The sequence below is a fragment of the Polyodon spathula genome, chromosome 15 (genome assembly GCF_017654505.1).
Source record: "Polyodon spathula isolate WHYD16114869_AA chromosome 15, ASM1765450v1, whole genome shotgun sequence".
NCBI classification, from domain to species: domain Eukaryota; kingdom Metazoa; phylum Chordata; class Actinopteri; order Acipenseriformes; family Polyodontidae; genus Polyodon; species Polyodon spathula.
Genome location: NC_054548.1, coordinates 13,348,231 through 13,366,439, shown reverse-complemented (window position 1 = coordinate 13,366,439; position 18,209 = coordinate 13,348,231). Strand labels below are relative to the sequence as shown.

The 18,209-nt window shown below is 37.4% G+C and overlaps 1 protein-coding gene across 5 annotated transcripts in view; it reads left to right on the top strand.

The window, feature by feature from the left end:
- The window catches only part of LOC121328126 (lysine-specific demethylase 6A-like), a 90,449-nt gene that overhangs the window by 13,341 nt on the left and 58,899 nt on the right, over nucleotides 1-18,209 (top strand). The window lies entirely within an intron of this gene.

Sequence of the window (18,209 nt, the reverse complement as noted above, 5' to 3'; positions counted from 1 at the left end):
AACTGGTGCGCTTGAATTGTTCTGAATTGTCCCAGAACTTGAGTTGATGAACAACTCAAGTTGGTGAGAAAGGGGCAGCTTCCATGCTTTTCCCGAGTTGCCTGACTTATCACATGAGTTTGGCAAGAAATACTTGCGAGTTAAAGGTCAAGATGTGCATTAGCTGCAGACAGTATTAGTCAAATTGTCAATTTAAAAGATAAATCCATCTAGATATTCTTTTGCATTTGTTTCATACAGTACCTATACCCCTGGCAGACTGGTATGCAGAACAGGGAAAGAAGGGCTGGACAAGGGACAAGATGTCAAAGTAGATAGAGTGGCAGTGATAAAGCCAGTTTGCTTGAAAACATTAAGTAGACAAATTATTTAAAAAAAAAATCTGGAATTGATCTGATACAATCAGAAACCCAGAGGCACTGTAAACCTGTTTTCTTTTTTTTTTTTTCTTTACCAGTTTCATTTTAAATGGTCATTTCAGCTTGTAATTGACATTGAAATTGGAATGGGAAACTGATTAGTTTTCAATAGCTATCAATGCAATGTAATATTTTAGACACAGCCCAGTTATTTTTCTCTGTTTGGTGTGGAAATTACTTTGCCTTCAAGGAAGTATTACTGGGCCTTGTATCATTGCATGACAACTACTGCAATGGATAGAAAACCACACTTGGACTAGTGCTCTGAGAAGTGGAATATTACTAAAGCGAATCCAGTGACAATGCCATCTGATGGGGCCAGAGCAATGGTTGGTTGTGAAGCAGAGCTTATTTCTGTGGTGTGGAAGGATGCAGCTTACCCCAATTTAAAGAGTTCTTACCACTGGTAAAAATTATTATTTTTTTTTTCCGTACTGCTTTTAGTACTGAAATATGATTTTACAGTCTGTTCATGTAAATAGTTGCATTTTGATTTTATACATTTTAAAAGTTTTAATGTTTGTGGCTTTCTGCCTCTTTAATGGCCAGATGTTTATCAATATGGCACTTGTTGCCAAAAAGGTTGGACACCCCAGTTACAGACCATTCTCATGCCAGTGTAACCTACAGGAGTGTCTACACTGAATGCAAGCTAATTATCTGCATCAAAAGCAAATGTTATATAAAATCAAAATGTATGTTTAGTGTGTTGAGTACCAATCAATGGTAATTAACTTCCTTATTGAGGGTTTTAAAAGCTGATTTAAAAGCAAATTTTCCTTTCCTGCTGGGCATTAACGGCTGTAAACTGTCAATGAAAATACGTCCTGAAACTAACAAATGCAACCGATTCATCACGTAACTGTGACCTTTCTTTAACCCTACCCAAGAGCTACTGGTGTGGAAGCTTGTGAATTTCTTTGTCGAGTTTAATCGGAGAATAAATTTTGCCCAGGACTAGAAACCCACAATTGATACATTGTGTTTTAAAATAAAATACAAATTAAGACCACATCTATTGGTTTATGATGGATTGGATAATGTAAGACAAATAAAAAAATAGTAATGTAAATTAGGGTTTACTGATTAAGTTGCAATGTATTTTGCAAGATTTGTCCCATAAGGCCATTGAAATAGCACTTTCATTCTTGTTACGAAATTATATATGTTTGTGTGCATTTTATTTAGAGATAAAAGAATCGTTAGGTCTAAGAATACACATAAATTGAGCATAGGTTCTGGTTACATATCTAATGAGACTAGGGATCTGATTAGCATCTTTTAGTCTCCTGAATTCTGATTAGTACCAAGGATGCTGACTGTATCCTGGTTTTTGTCTTTAAAATAAGACTGACCAACAGAACAGTGTTGTAAAAATAAATCCCTGATGTCCAGCCCTAACCTGAAATACATTTGCCTTCTGGGGAGAGCACTACTTTGTATCAGAGCTACAAACCTATTGCTAAACATCTTCCCAAATTAATAAACTTGATACAGCGCCTTGCAAAAGTATTCAGGCCCTTTGACCAATTCTTTCATATTACCGAATTACAACTGGTACATTGAAATTTCGTTTTTTTCATATTTTATTTTTAAACACTGAAACTCAGAATCAATTATTGTATGGTGACATTGGTTTTATCTTTGGAAATATTTTTAAGAAAAATAAAAAACTGAAATATCTTGCTTGCATAAGTATTCAACCCCTGTGCTGTGGAAGCTCCCAGTTTGAAATTGCCCTAACGAGGACACAGTTACCTTACCATTGGCCTCCGCCTGTGAACCATTAAAGTTGTTGTCACATTTTCTGGATAAAAACCCCACTATTGAAGGCTCATTGGTAAGGCTGTGAATCTGAAGGAAAATGAAGACCAAAGAGCATTCTACAGAAGTTAGAGATAAAGTAATACAAATGCATAGATTAGGGAAAGGGTACAAAATAATATCCAAGTGTTTTGGATATCCCAGTGAGCACAGTTGGATCAGTAATCAGGAAGTGGAAGCTGCATCACACCACCCAGGCACTGCCAAGAAAAGGCCGTCCCTCAAAACTCAGCGCACAAACAAGGAGACTTGTGAGAAGTCACAGAGAGGCCAACAATCACTTTGAAGGAGCTACAGAGTTCAGTGGCTGGGAGTGGAGTAATGGTGCACGAGTCAACCATATCAAGAGCTCTGCATAACACTGGACTGTATGGGAGGGACGCAAGAAAGAAGCTGTTACTCAAAAAGTACCATCTGAAAGCACGTCTGGAGTTTGCCAGAAAGCATGAGAGTGACCCAGCTGTGATGTGGGAAAAGGTTTTATGGTCAGTTGAGACCAAGATAGAGCTTTTTGGCCAAAACTCAAAGCGCTTTGTGTGGCGCAAACCTAACACGGCCCATGCCTCAAGACACACCATCCCTACAGTGAAGTATGGTGGTGGCAGCATCATGCTGTGGGGATGCTTCTCATCAGCAGGGACTGGGCATCTTGTTACAATTGAAGGAAGAATGGATGGAGCAAATACAGGAAAATACTGCAAGAGAATCTGCTTCAGTCTGCTAAAAAACTGAAGCTTGGGAGGAAATTCACCTTTCAAGAACAAAAAGGTGAATGTCCTAAAGTGGCCCAGTCAAAGTCCTGATCTCAAATCACATTGAGAATCTGTGGCACTATTTGAAAATTGCGTCCCACAAGCGTCGTCCAACCAACCTGAACAACCTGGAGCAAATCTGCCAAGAAGAATGGGCCAAAATCGCTCCGACACTGTGTGCAAAGCTGGTACATACTTACCCCAAAAGACTTAAAGCTGTTATTGCAGCGAAAGGTGGCTCTACCAAATATTAATGTGTGGGGGTTGAATACTTATGCAAGCAAGATATTTCAGTTTTTTTATTTTTCTTAAATATTTCCCAACATAAAACCAATGTCACCTTACAATAAGTGATTGAGTTTCAGTGTTTTAAAATAAAATATCGAACAGAACGAAATTTCAATGTACCATTTGTAATTCAGTAATATGAGAGAATTAGTCAGGGGTCTGAATACTTTTTAAAGCAAGGCACTGTATAAGCGTGTTTTGCTTAGAATATACAATTGGTTTATAATAGGGTCTTAAAGCTAGCCCCTTGAGGAGGATCTGGACAGAGCCAGATACTTACTTCAGGGGCTGATAAGAGATTTGTAGAACTAACTAAGAAACATGTCTCTATTTAAGTCTCTATTTACAACATTGTATTGTCTTGTTGTTGATTCTGTTATGATCTGTGCTTATGGAAAATGGAATAACTGTTGGACTGTATTGAATAAAACATATTTGTTGAAATCTACAACGGAGTTTGGAGTTTTAGTTCAATTGTAATTCCTGTACTCAGTCCCGTACAAATAAAAACAATATACTTACTATCTATGAGAAGATTTAGTTTAGGTTTCTCCTGCAGAGAAATTACAAACCTCAAGTTACAGTGAGAAAAAAAAATAACCAAGTAGTATATATTTCAGTTCAGATATTCTGAGGTAATTTTTGGTGCAGTAAATTATATGTGTCACACTCTTGGATTTAACTGCCACACCAGCATTGTCCTGCTGCTTAAACCATTACACACTCCTAATTCGCTGGTACAGTACTCACTCCCCGGACCTACCAACTCCCACATAATAGACTGTCAGTAACTATCACTGATAAATATACTATAGTCAAAGTAGATTAGCCACACATACTGCTACATACAGGTAGGCTACTGTTTTACGGAAAATAAGTAACCGCTGTATTTCTGAAATCATGTAATAAAATATTGCAGTGTTTGAAAATCGTAGTATTATTAATAAAGGCCGCCCTCAAGCACCACAGTCATTTTGATCAATTTAAAATAAATGCCGGGGCGCCAAATTGAAGTAATACAGTAGTTATACTGACAGATGCACGAAGAAAGGAAAACTAACCTTTTATTTCTAAAACAACACTGGCGTGCCAACTAAACAAAATGTGCTTTTCTTTTCTTATTTCTCTATAAAATCGAGGATTTTGTTTTTAAAAAAACGAGTGAATGAAATTCAGTGGCTTGAAACCGGATGGGATTACAGCTGAATAAACTTTTGCAGCAACAAATATCTGACGAAAAAGGTGAATCTTGAACAGACGACGCAGAATGAACCACGTCAGTATTCAATTATTGCGTAGCACGATTTCTGTTTTAAACAGTGTTTTGGTCATTGTAAAAGACTGATTAAAATAATCCTAATTACAGAGTAGAATTGAAAAATGGAGGAAGCCAGAAGCTGGGGGCTCTGTGGCAGAATGTGTGACAAAGCATTGTGCAGAGGGTCTGTGCATTCTCTCGGAGGATGCAGATGTGTGTGAAGCGTGCACTCAAAGTGAAAAAAGAGAGAAAACAAAATAGCTATTGTGTGATTGCAATGATTCAAACTACTAAATATTTAAAGGACAAAGTAGGTCAAGTATCTGAATTGAAATGTCAAATAAAACATTTGGAAAGTGACTCAGTAACGAATAGCCGAGAACTGGAAGCGTCTACAGCAGAACGGTTACTTCCTGCCACTACACAATTAGAATTGAGAGGAGAAAATAGCAAGTTGCGGCATAGATCAAATTCCGCCTCGTTAGAATTGGATACAACTCGGAACCGATTGAATGATATTCAGATAGCATGTCAGGAACTATAGAATGTTTCAGGGGAAAACAAAAATAGAACTTTTGTTAAAGAATTGAGGTAAACAAAAGACAGGCTGAAAAGGCAAAAACAAAAGAATGAGGCAATTCAGAGGAGAGTTGCAGCTTTGGGGTTATCACAGCTTTTTGAGCAGAGTGAGTCAGGAATTGACAGACTCCGATAGTGACACAGAGGAACTCCGTTGGGGGTACAGGAACAGGCAGTGTTACAGCAACAGCCAGGTATGGCTGCAGCGGATGAGGAAGATGAACAGTTGGTAGATACTGAACAGCTGTATGGAGGAGGGCTTAAACATTCTCTTGGTAATATAGCTGAAAGAGTGAAAAACAGACAAGGTCAGCAACTGTTTTCCGGTTCCCCTTAGAGTCATAAACCAACAACAATAATACCAAAACAAGTTGCTCCCGTCCATACAAGGAGAGTAAGGACAGCGTGTACTGTAAATGGTCAGGGTCTAACCACATACACTTACACCGATCAGCATAACTTGTATTTATCTGAATTAAATGTTTTGCAGCAACAGTTACCAAAATGGGACGGTGTTGGGGATCTGACATCGTAAGTTGATGAAGTTCGCTCCTTACAACGATCAAGTGCTTTGACTATTAAAGATTGTTGTAAATTGTTACAAGCCATATTGCCCCATGATGTTCCTGTTCCAAAAGATCTTGTTACACCCCCTCCATCGGCTAATATTAATGATCCAGTTGTCTGGCCAGTGCGTGAGAGACACTTAGAATTAATGTGCCAAGCTGCAGAATACTGTGTCACAGCAGACATTCGTAAAATTCTAGAAGGTATGCCTAAGGAAGATCAACACCCTACCGAGTTCTTGAACTTTTTTGACAGTATACATTCGAAATCGGGGTACTGCGCAACGTGTTGAATTAACGGGGAACAGTGTTACATTCTGGGGCTTGGTTATTAATAAATGCAAATATCACGTTACACTTGCTACAGACATGTGCTCGAGACTTAGACTTAGAGATCCTCTTCTAGCAAACGTGGGTTGGGATATTCATGAATGCCTTATCGCTTGGAGTCAGTAGCAGATACACTCCCTCCTAATGCAGTTAAAACGAAAGTGTCTCCAGTAGTCACCAGTGAAGGTCAAATTATGGGAAACTGTTTTAATTGTTATAAATCAGGACATATGCAGAACGATTTTAAAAGTCCTTGTATGTGTACTATTTATAAGCGATTTGGACACACTAAAGAGCAATGTTATTGGATAGGAAGTGGTATGCAGGCTAGAGGACTAATTTATGTGTCAAATTTACGTGGAGATTGTTATGGTTGGTCTGTAGTCAATACTAGTCTAAAAGGCCAGTCTAGTGTGGTTGATACAGATTCGACTTTAACAATTGTACATTCTGACCCACCTCATATTGCTCGTGCTTCTCCGCTATGCAACACTAGGAGCAACAGCTTTTCTGTTCAAGTTCACTAATTAGGACGAGGGCTGTGGAACCGACCGATTCGTTAGTGCTGACTAACCCATATCTATATCTATATCTATATCTATCTGTATCTAGCTAGCTGTCTAATATCTCGGTGCCTATAAGAAGTATTCACCCCCTTTGACATTTTCACAGTTCTGGACATTTTCACAACCTGAAATCTTAATGCATTTAGATGGGATTTTTTTTTTCCCTTTTGATTTACACTACCTACTCAACACTTTCAATGTGTGAATAAATGGAGGGGGGGAACAAATCAATTAAAAATAAAAACCTGAAAAGTCTTCATTAGATAATTTTTGCTATGACACTCCTAAATAAGCTCAAGTGCAACCAATTGCCTTCAGAATTCACGCATTAAGTTATATGGAGTCCATCAATGTGCAATAAAAGTGGTTCACATGATTTCAGATTAAGTACACCTGTCTCTGTAAGGTCCCACAGTTGGGTAGTGCATTCAAAGCAAAGATATTACCATGAAGACCAAGGAGCTTTCAAAACAACTCTGGGATAAAGTTGTGGAAAGGCACAGATCCAGGGAGGGGTATAAAAAGATTTCAAAGGCATTGAATATCCCTTGGAGCACAGTCAAGTTGATCATTAAGAAGTGGAAGGTATACGGCACCACCCAGAATCTGTTTTAGAGCAGGCAGTCCTCCCAAACTGAGCAGCCGGGTAAGAAGGCAGGTCAGAGAAGCCACCAAGAGGCCAATGACAACTCTGAAAGACCTACAGCATTCCATGGCTGAGATGGGAGAAACTGTCCATGTGTCGTCAGTAGCTGAGGTACTCCACAAATCTGGCCTGTATGGAAGAGTGGCAAGAAGGAAGCCTTTTCTGAAAAAAGTCCATGTAAATTCCCGCTTGGAATTTGCAAAAAGGCATGTTGGAGACTCTGAAAAGATTGAACTATTTTGCCTAAATGCAAAGCGTTATGTCTGGCGCAAACCCAACACAGCACATCACCCAGGTAACACCATCCCTACAGTGAAGCATGTTGGTGGCAGCATTATGCTATGGGGATGCTTTTATCAGAAGGGACTGGGAAGTTTGTCAGGGTAGAGGGCTTGCCTCCTTAAGTGTTGAGTAGGCTGTGCAAATCCAAAGGAAAAACAATCCCATTTAAATGCATTAAGATTTCAGGTTGTAACACAACAAACTGAAAACGTCCAAGGGGGGTGAATACTTACTATAGGCACTGTATGTGTGCGTGTCTGTATAAATTAATGCACTTGCCCGTCACTCGCAATTTCCGGCTCATGAAGTTCTGCTGAATTAAAGTACTACTTCTGTTGAAAATATAGTACTGTACCAACAAAACCAACTACAGTACCTCTAAATGGTAGCCTGTTTGTTTTAAAACAGTCCTTTCAGCTATTTCTTTTTGTCATTGTATCTTTTTTGTGTTCCCTGAAATTCTTATGGTCACTGGTCACATCCTTCAGGGGTTTCTGTGTGTTCAGGCATTTATTTTACATTTCGCCACAATTTGCCATTCTGTTTTAAATTCCACCAGTGTGTAAATCGGCCCTATCAAACTTTAATATAGCGTGAAGTGACACGAGCAAGAACAACGCTCCGTTGGAAACAATCCTCCCAATGGAAATGTAGAAGTTTGCTGCCACTCAGTAGTTGGGTTGGGCTTAAAGTATTCAAAATGAATCAATAAGAGATATATCAGGAAGGAGGGACATTGTCTAGTTGCACTGGAAAGAATTTAAAGAAAAAAAGGGCTAGGTTATTTTATTTATTTATTTATTTATTTTTTACCAGGGAAGGGGTCATGTCAATGTGAATTGAGAAACCATTTCCAGTGTTTTTCTAGTGTTCTGTTGGATAGACACTGATTTACAAAAGAAATAAATGTATCGGGTGTTTTAGAGGTTTGTATCTGCTAAAACTGAAAATCAGAAGCTCTAGTTATACATATACTAAGTCATATATGTTATTATACCTGCACTGGCAAGCCTGCATACCCTTTCACGCAAGTTAGGGTGACGCTGCTAGAGTACTTGGCAATAAATGTTATTTTACGTTTTTTCAATACAGACACTAAAACTAAATCGAAACATGATCATCAATATTTGAAGACCACAGTGTTTTTTTGAATGGTCGCTTTTTATAATGTACGTATTTTTAAACTGCATCGCAATGTGTACAGATACAGGGGTCACTATCAATAATAGTATCAAGGGAAAAATCATGGTTCACCCCTAGTCTGAGCCATGTATTTTCTGTTGCATTTTCTGTGTGCAGCAAAGATTCAAAAAATTCTGCATCGCAAGCATGTGGGTGTGTGTTTTTTTAAAGTCACCTTGACAAGTGTTAAAGCTAGACTAGGCAAATGTGTGATCTGTGCTGTCTTGATCTGTTTTGTGTGTGGGTTTTTAAAATGTATTTATTATTTTATTATTTAAGCTTCTGGTGTTCATAGAGTGATACCAGAGTTTTTCTATGTGCATTTTAGAAAACCAAAATAGTCTCTGTAGATAAGTTTTGCCATCTATTTTTGCTTAACCCATTAAATACCAAATTCATGTCTTTGAAAAAAGTCAAAATACAGGCTGTATTTGTTATGATACATTATATTTAGACCTTTTTTGAGGTTAACAAAATTAGAGTAAATTATCATGACAATATAGATGGAGAATATTTAAATAATTGCTAGATGCCAAAAAAGTACAGTGCAGCCTGTCCTCAAATGAGAACAATGGCACTTAATGGGTTAAAAAAGGAATTCTGTATTTGGCAGTCGTACAAATTCTTTCAGATTCGCAATACTTTCTGAAATGTTGGATTGAGTGCTTGGCGAAGTGCCTGTTGCAGATTTGTTGTTTTATTTAGAGAGGAATCTAAAGGGGGGGGGGGGGAATCCATATCCCACTTTTCTAATGGGGCATTTTAGGTCTCGGATAAGACCCAAAAAATGTTATCAGTATATTTTCAGAACAGTTCAGTAGGTTTTAAGCTAGACAGCTTTGTTCCTTAACAAAAAACAAACCTCTAATAACACATTAGTACAGGACCTTTGTATGGTTTCTGTCACTGATTTGCATTATTGTTGGCACTTGATCATTTTTGTACATTTTTTTTTTTTTTAATTTTAAATTAATTTTGTCGTCGCCAATTGCTATTTTCTCCCCAATTTAGTTGTGTCCAATTATTTTTTAGGCTCAGCTCACTGCTTCCACCCCTGCTGTGACTCGGGAGGGGTAAAAACAAACACACGCTGTTCTCTGAAGCGTGTACCGTCAGCTGCCCGCATCTTTACACACTGCAGACTCGCCATGCAGCCACCCAGAGCTACGGTGTCAGAGGACAACACACCTCTGGGCAGCTTCTAGGCAAGCCCGCAGGCGCTTGGCCAAACCTAGCCCTCCCTCCCCCAGGGTGGCGCTAGACCAAGTGTGCGCCACCCCCTAGGAACTCCCGGTTGGCATGGATTCGAACTTGCGATCTCCAGGCTATAGGGCACATCCACGTGGAGCACCTTTTACTGAATGCGCCAGTTGGGAGCCCACAACAGCTGATCATTTTTAAATGTGTAGGATACATACAACATGAGAGTTACAAGGTTCACGCCTGCTTTAATGGAGAGTGAGTGACTTGTGGAGATGGCAGGAATGGGTCGCGTTTATAACGTGAAGCTTGAGTGAAGGACACGTTGAGGGTAAATGTCAGCGGACCTTGAGAGGGCGCTGTGGAGCACTGGTGCCATGCGCTAAAGTCTTGTACAGTACTTCTCTGTAGTGTCACTTCAGCAGTCATTATTTTTCCTTCTCTCTTTTGTCTTTTTTAAAACCATTGCATATTGACACATCTGTGCTCCGGTTCAAAATAAATATACTGAACTTGATTTTTGCTTCATATTACAGAAAGAAATGTATCTTGAAAAGCTAAACATTTAGTATTAATACAGTACAATTTGTTTTGATTATTTGCACAGAAGTAAAAATGTTTGTTCACTTTTAAATGCATTATTTAGTTGATCTTTCCATGATGCATTTGCAACAGTTCCTTAAATCAGCAATTTGCAAGTTACTATATGCACAAGTGTAGTGGTAGTGGCAAAAAACTAAAAAGGTTATCCTAAAATCAATAATGGTAGTAACATTATAACCTTTTAAAAAATGTTAATGAAGTTACATACCAATTGTCAAATACGCATGCCAACTAACGTTTAGGACTGGGTCCATTTCGATCAATTTATAAACCGGATCAAAAATCTTGGGCAGTTTTTAAATGTATTGGGTTACTGAAACACATCATAAACTGAAATGTTATCCAGAACCGTGAACTCTTTAACCTCATGATGCTTAGGACAAAAATCCCTGTTCTTCTAGTGTAAATACAATCATCAAAGTAGTTTTAATGTGCAAGGTTAATACTTAGAGACCAATATTAACTTGAATACCTCTACTGAAACTTAAAAGGCTAGTATTGCAGCTGCTGTTTCACAAACATGCCAGAATACTCAAGCATCACAAACAGTTCATCTTAGCTGTGTAATTAATCCTCCTCACATCTGGGTAATGTTTGTGCCCATTTCCAAAATCCTCCTGCAGTGGTCAGGTGTCCCCCATTTTTGTTTTAATTATTACTGCAAAGAGCAAAAGTTTTTAACCAAACTAAAACAATGTAGAAGAACAAAATCTATGCTAATTCTGTAAAATTAGCTGTTTAATACATTTACCAGTGTTTTGCACTTAACTATAACATGTTCAAAAGCAAATAGGAACGTCTTTCAGACTGCAGAGCATGTCAAATCCTACAGTGTTTTTTCATTGTTTTAAATAAAGTTGAAAAAATAAAAACGAGACTTCTGTTTTCTTTCTGTAAATTTAGACCTGTGTTTAAGAAAGTCTGGGTTAGAAGTACATGCAATCAATTATGGGCTATAATACCATAATAAAAATAACTATAATTCTTAATATCAGTAATATTAATATCATATCTTATATAGTCCCACATTGTTGGATTATAAAGCAAGTTGTGATGAGGTTGTTTTTTCATGGCCTCTTGGCATATTGATGTATGTATGGTACCTGTAATAAATAATATATATATTTTTTTATTTTAGTGTACACTAAAATTTAACTTGTGCTGTTCAGCACAAACATTATTATTTAGTTTGAGAAGAGAACAGGTAATGTTTATTTGAAACTATTGCACAACATACAAAGTGAAAGTATCAGTACATATTTAGAATCTAGTGCTAGCAATCTCTGTTTTGAATGTCTGTTCTCACTTGTTTGTTGCCACATTCTGCTGAATAGTTAATCTATGCATCTGATGATTGCAATGAACCCAGCATGTTTATTTTTAAATGTTGGTGACCACACCTTCAATTGTGTACAGTTGTAATGTGGGCATGGCATGCTGCAGCTTGCATACTCCAGTGTTAGTGAAGGCTTGATCTGACAGCACGTAACACATGCAGCTCTTATAATTCAGTTTATTTTTCAGCAAAATCAAGTTTAAATTTCAGGGAGTTCATTCTGCTATTTGCAATATTAAATACACCACTGCAAGCACAGTCTAAGAGCTAAATTTAGTGAACAGCAGTTTTTATCTTTTACTGCAATCAAGTGAGCTGCAGTACATTTCATTTAATTCCCTAAATGTCTCAGCAGTACATTTCCCAATTAGAGTCCCAAGTATTTATATGCATTGTGCTTTCACCTTTCTTAATGGTCAGTTTGAGAAATAAACTACATTTTCCCTGCAACAGCTGACCCTGCTTTTAGTACAGAGCTCACGGGATATTACTGTTTTTCATTATGGTAACTTTATTATGATCTCAAATTACCGTGGTGCTTCTTTGGCTGAAGAGGTATTATCAGCCAAATCAGAAAATGCTGCACAATTAAATCATCCTTAACTCCTATTGGTAAACAATGTAACCTAATCTATTATATCTAGAATTGTTGTGGCTTCTAAAGAAGATGCAACAGATGGTGTAGGGCGGGGGAATCTGTTTGTGTTAACTTTATTTAATAGCTTTGGTTTATTGGAGTTCACAAACTATTTTCAGTTTCATATGGTAACCTTTTTACTTGGTTTTGGTTTTAATGTATTGAATTTTTTGCTGCAATACCTCCCAAATTTATTTTAGTTTTCAGAGCATTTTGTTAATGGCTTGTGTGAAACACACAAACCTTGAGTTTTATTTTAGTTTTTCGCTGTTCTACATTTCTTGAATGCAGCTGGTCATTTTAAGCTACATTTTTTACACAACAATACTCGCACACGTTTGGTCACCATCACAACTATTGCATGAAACTGGGGTTGCCGTATTCTGCTGATATCCGTACAGCAGCTCTGCACTTAAAAGCATTTTGTATTTGATGAAATTGTTGCTGTCCTCCTCGCCCTTCAGTTTATTAAAACATGTGATGTGTTTTTTTTTTTAATGTATTTTTTGTTTCATTTACAGACCAGCGTCAATCCATTTTATTCTGTCTGTGGAGCCCTGAATGTTACTAGCTGATAAGAATCACTATTGTCAAAGGTTTTATCAATTGCAAGTGTACATCTAACATGCTGTTATGTTAGCAATCATAATCTTTATTGGTTTTTATATTAGGCTTGCTTATGGGCTAAAAACAATACTGAATCTCGGTGTACACAACATTGTGTGCCATTTCATCCTTTTACCAGCCTTTTGGTCAATTGTCCTATAAAATGTATGAAAATAAGTTTCCAGTGTCAGTACATTTTAAGGGCTATTCACACTGTTACTTCAATTGCACTTTCTGAACATAAAACCTGTTTAATATAAACAATGTCTTATTCTGAAATATTTTTGCTTCTATGTGCACAGCTTTGACAATATATCTCTGTTTCTGTATTAAGATTTAAAAAAGAAAATATACCTTAAGAAATGGAGTGAGCAGGGCCAGTTCAGGGGCAGTAAAGTATTAATGGTGCTTTGACAGTTACCGGCCTACTGCATTCAGTGGAATTGGGTTTATCAGTTTTGTATGTGGCTTAATGAAAGAACATACCACTGAAATGTTGTGATTGTGTGCTGCTGTTGCCAATGAACTTGTTTTGAGTTTGCATTAATGGTGCTTTGGAACATGCACATTCAGATTGATGTTTTATGTTCTCAAATTTCAGAGCAATGTAAAACAAGGTTAGCTGCCTTTTACAAATTAAACAACACTTCAATTACCTTTTTTTCTTTCTTTCTTTCTTTCTTTCTTTCTCTGACTCCAAAATGTCTATAGAGTTTTAAGATACTATACCAAAAAATGATATGATCCCCACGAGTCTATAATTATTGCACTTTTTGCTGTCCAAATGTAAAACAGAATTGAGCTTTTTCTTTGTCTGGTGTGACGTACTGACGGCTCACAAGCTGACTTTTATGCAAGTCCCTCCATTGTCTAGCAAAGATCATGCATGAATTCTGAGTTATGATTAACTGGGATATTAAAGACTGTCTTGGAAACAATCTGAATGACATTTTTTATGTAAATGTATTTAGTGAAGGAAACAAAAAGACCGAAGAGATTCTCAGTACTGGTTCTTGAATGTATGAGCTTGAAGTCAAGTTGGAACCATGTATACGGTTGTGTTAAAACTGACTGGCATTAGTTGTAAAATGATTCTATATTCTCTTGTTTGCTGCTGTGTGAACAGGGGATCAAAGACGTGTCAAAGGTTGCTATATTGTTTGATTGCTTTGTTTGTAAATAGCTTGTTAAACTAATAATAACATGGTAATTAAATTAAACTAATAATGAAACATGGTAATTTAAATTAAACTAATAATAAAACATTGTAATTAAATTGCATTTTCTACTTGGATGCCGGAGGCTTAGCAATTTTTAAGCTGTGAAATTTGATTTCCCAGCTATTGGCATCTGCAGCACTCCAGTATTCTCCACCCCCCCAATTAATTCCTCACTCAGTCATGAAGATTGGGGTTGGGATAATTTGTTTTAGAAATCATCTGTTAGACCAGTGATTCTCATACATTGAGCTGTGCCTCCACCACCATCACATGTGTCTTTATTTTCATTTAAACTAGGAGGCTAGAAATCCTAAGTAGACGTCTGGGGGGGGGTGTAAGGGTGCAGTGCCCCCTACTGAAAATGAATTTCAGGGTTTCAACATCCTTCATATCCTGGGCTAAAATTCAGAACAAATGTATAAGTTTGTGTGGTGGTGGTGTGTGTTTGTTATTTATTTATTTATTTATTTATTTTTATGATTTTAGGTGTCCAGATTTAAAGATCAAATAAAAGTTACTTGTATCTATGAAAAGTAATTACAAAATAATTTTATTTATATTACAATTTTAAAACAAACTTGTCTTGGCACACAGTAAATTTCAAAGTAAAGTCAAGTCCACATATTTAAGCAAACTGTTTGTTTGGTTTTGCAATAATTTTATTATGCACATTTTTTGGTGAAATAGTAGTTATTATTATTTAATATTAGTATTGGGGGACGAATTGTTGTACACCCATTTCCTACATGAACATCACAGCAGTTCTGGAACACTTAGCTGCTGCTTTAGCCAGCTCTTCCTTCTTTCTTTTAATTTGCTGCTGGTTTGGCATTGCTCATGGTCAGGGAAAAAACACAACTGCAGTGGAATTTAAGCACGGTCAAATTCAGCTCAGTCTTGCAACTAATTGCGCCCCTCCCTCTGTTAGCTCTTTATTAACCAATGATATGTTGTTCTCATGGCTTAGTGCTGGGACGTGTATAGTAAAAAGAATGGAAACAATAATACATTGTGATAATGAGTCATTTTCTCACATCATGAGACAGAATTGAATTGTGACAGAACGGGTCAGCTGACCTTGATCAAGTTTGTGAATGGGCTGTAGATCAGATGTGCTGGTGACGTACACCGGCGGCAATGAGGGCGGGCACGGAGGTAACTTTTGCCGCAAGAGGCATTGTGGCAATTGCCGTCTTATTTCACGCCAAGCAAAAGCTCCTTGTTTGGCTTCAAAATGCCTTTTTCATATTGTATTCCTTAACTACTGACACACATTCATTACACAATAAACACACTGGCTTTGGGTTTGGTACAGTTGGTAAAATAAATAAGTATATGTTGGTCCACTCATTGTTGAATCTATAATTGAGAGAGCCATGTTATAGCAACATAAGTATAAAAAAAAAAAAAAAAAAAAAAAAAAAAAAACCCTGAGTGTGTAGTAGTAATGGTAAATTAGAAATAATAAGTTATAACCCTAAAGGTTTCACCTCAACCATCATGTTGTTTCCTTGTGTTGAGCAGATGAAGTGGTAATGGATTTGCGATTTTAATAATTACATAAATTTAAGTTTTGTTATTCGGGGGGGGGGGGGGGGGGGGGGGGGGGGGGGGGGGGGGGGGGGGGGAATTGACAATGCCCCCCCCCCCCCCCCCCCCCCCCCCCAGTGTACTTTTAACTTTTCTGTATATACAACTGAAGTTATTCCACAGAATAGAACTCACAACGCCCACAAAACCACCTGTTTTCTTGTTATCCAATGATCCAGATAACTACAAAAACGTTTTATTCAAGCATCATCGCTGGACTTCTGGGTAGTGTAGTTTTCAAAGCAATTTCTGTTCAGCTTGTATTGTGTGTTGGAAAACATGGATTGAGAATTGATTAGGGGTTTGCTACGCATGTGGACTAGCAGAGCTATACTGGTGTTCTTTTCTGAAAAGAGACTAATATTGCAGATAGCAGACTGTTTGGTTCAAATTGCATGTACTGCTAACCACTGATAGAGACGATGCGTCTACAAACTGCCCAACAATGACTGCAAGCTAATGAGATAACAATGCTGTGGACTAGAAGGGAACAGGCTCTAGACTTCAGAGAGATCAAAAGAGATAATCCCACTGGCATCAAAGGGGGTCGCAAGGAGATAACAAAAGGCAGATGTATGGACCTTTTGTCTCCAGGAGTGTGAAGAATGCACTGAGTTCAGAGGTTGTCACATTAGACTACACACACACACACACACACATACATACAGACGCACACACACACACACACACTAAATTAACAGAATAAAGTGTTGTACCTTGACCATTGGTTAATGTCAGAGAAAGGGGAGGTGGACCATCTATACAGAAGGGTATTTAATGTCACGCAAACATTGTAATTTTGAGTGTTGTTTGTCCTGTACCTGGGACCAGACTCCCTGCATATTTCAATAAACCTGGCAACTGATTGAAGAAAAGGACTCTGTGCATTTTCTTGAATCTACTTACTCACCATCTATTTTTTAATTACTTCATTGTGCTGTGAAAAATCTTGTATTGCTGCATTGCTTGTATTGAAATTCACAATCCTAGTTTGTAGTAGCAGTAATAGTAGTAAAAATAACATCTTCATCGGAATTGGTATCTGCTAGTTACATCGATTGCGAATTATCCCTGGTTTATGCAGAATAATGCCTTGTATATGTAATGAAAATGAAATGAAAATTGCAATAAAACTCAAGAAAATGAACACAATAAATGTCATCTCCCATCCGCTATACTATTCAAATTGTAGTCCAGTGTCTGTGTCGTCGTTGTCCCCTCCTGTCCCCATTTAATTCAATAAAAAGAAGCAGCGTTAACATTAGTCGCAGTAAGCTGTGGTGAGTGTAGAGGTTCACAATAGGCAGTCCAGTACTACAATTTTGTTTTACTTTATCTTGTTGCAAACGTTGTACGTACGTTCTGTTTTTTTGCATAATTATAGTTTGCATTAGACATTAGTCAATAAAATGTTGCTAACATTTTTGGGGCTTTTCAATTAATTTTCATGCTGGCAATCATGTGCATTTCTTGATCCTTTGTCAGGTAACAGTAATGTAAAAATAGGCCAATATATAACCAGTATAGTATTGCCTACAAGCTTTTATATTGAACTGCACTTTTCACAAAAATCTACATACGCTTGAAGAAATGGTACAGAATTTAGTGATTTTATTAGTTTTATGAAACAAAGTTAATGCTGCACATTCGCCTAATTGTTGAGCTTTTTGATATGTGACCTTTTTGACAGTCCTGTAGTATATTTAGGATACCTAATAACATGTTTAAAAATTAAAGGTGTTCTTGGTACATTTTGTCTTTTTAGTAGCATGTTTTACTGACTAGATGAAATTCAAAAGATGTTTGACAATCCCTTCTCACTCAAGTATCTGGTGAATGCAAATTTAACAGGCTTATACCAGCAAGTGCTTTAATGTTCTTGCTCAGAATGGTTAGTTTGAACTTTTTGTTGTTTCCAACATTCCTGGTTTGGTTTCCATGTCTTTGTGTAGGCGATAAGTATTGTACTTTTACTGACCATGAAAGTTTTTTTGGTTAGGAAAACTCATGCAGTGGGAAGTTATTGTGGTTAATGGAGTGTTCTGTTCTAATGCAGTTTAGTTTCTCAGAGATGCATGTAACCTTATATGAAGGCAGCATGGCCAAGCAGAGCAAAAAAGGAACTTTAGACATTCTCTGGAATCTGACCTGCACAATCCAAAGTGCTGCCAAATCTGCATAACGAACAAAAGAAAAACTAATTGCACTGTCTGTGTGACCTAAACATTGTTTTTCAGGCAGTGCTTGTGTCATTGGGTTGCCATGAGTTAAAGGAGAACTCTTGCAGGATGCTGTCCAGAGTGCTGCAGGGCAGGGTTTTGAACA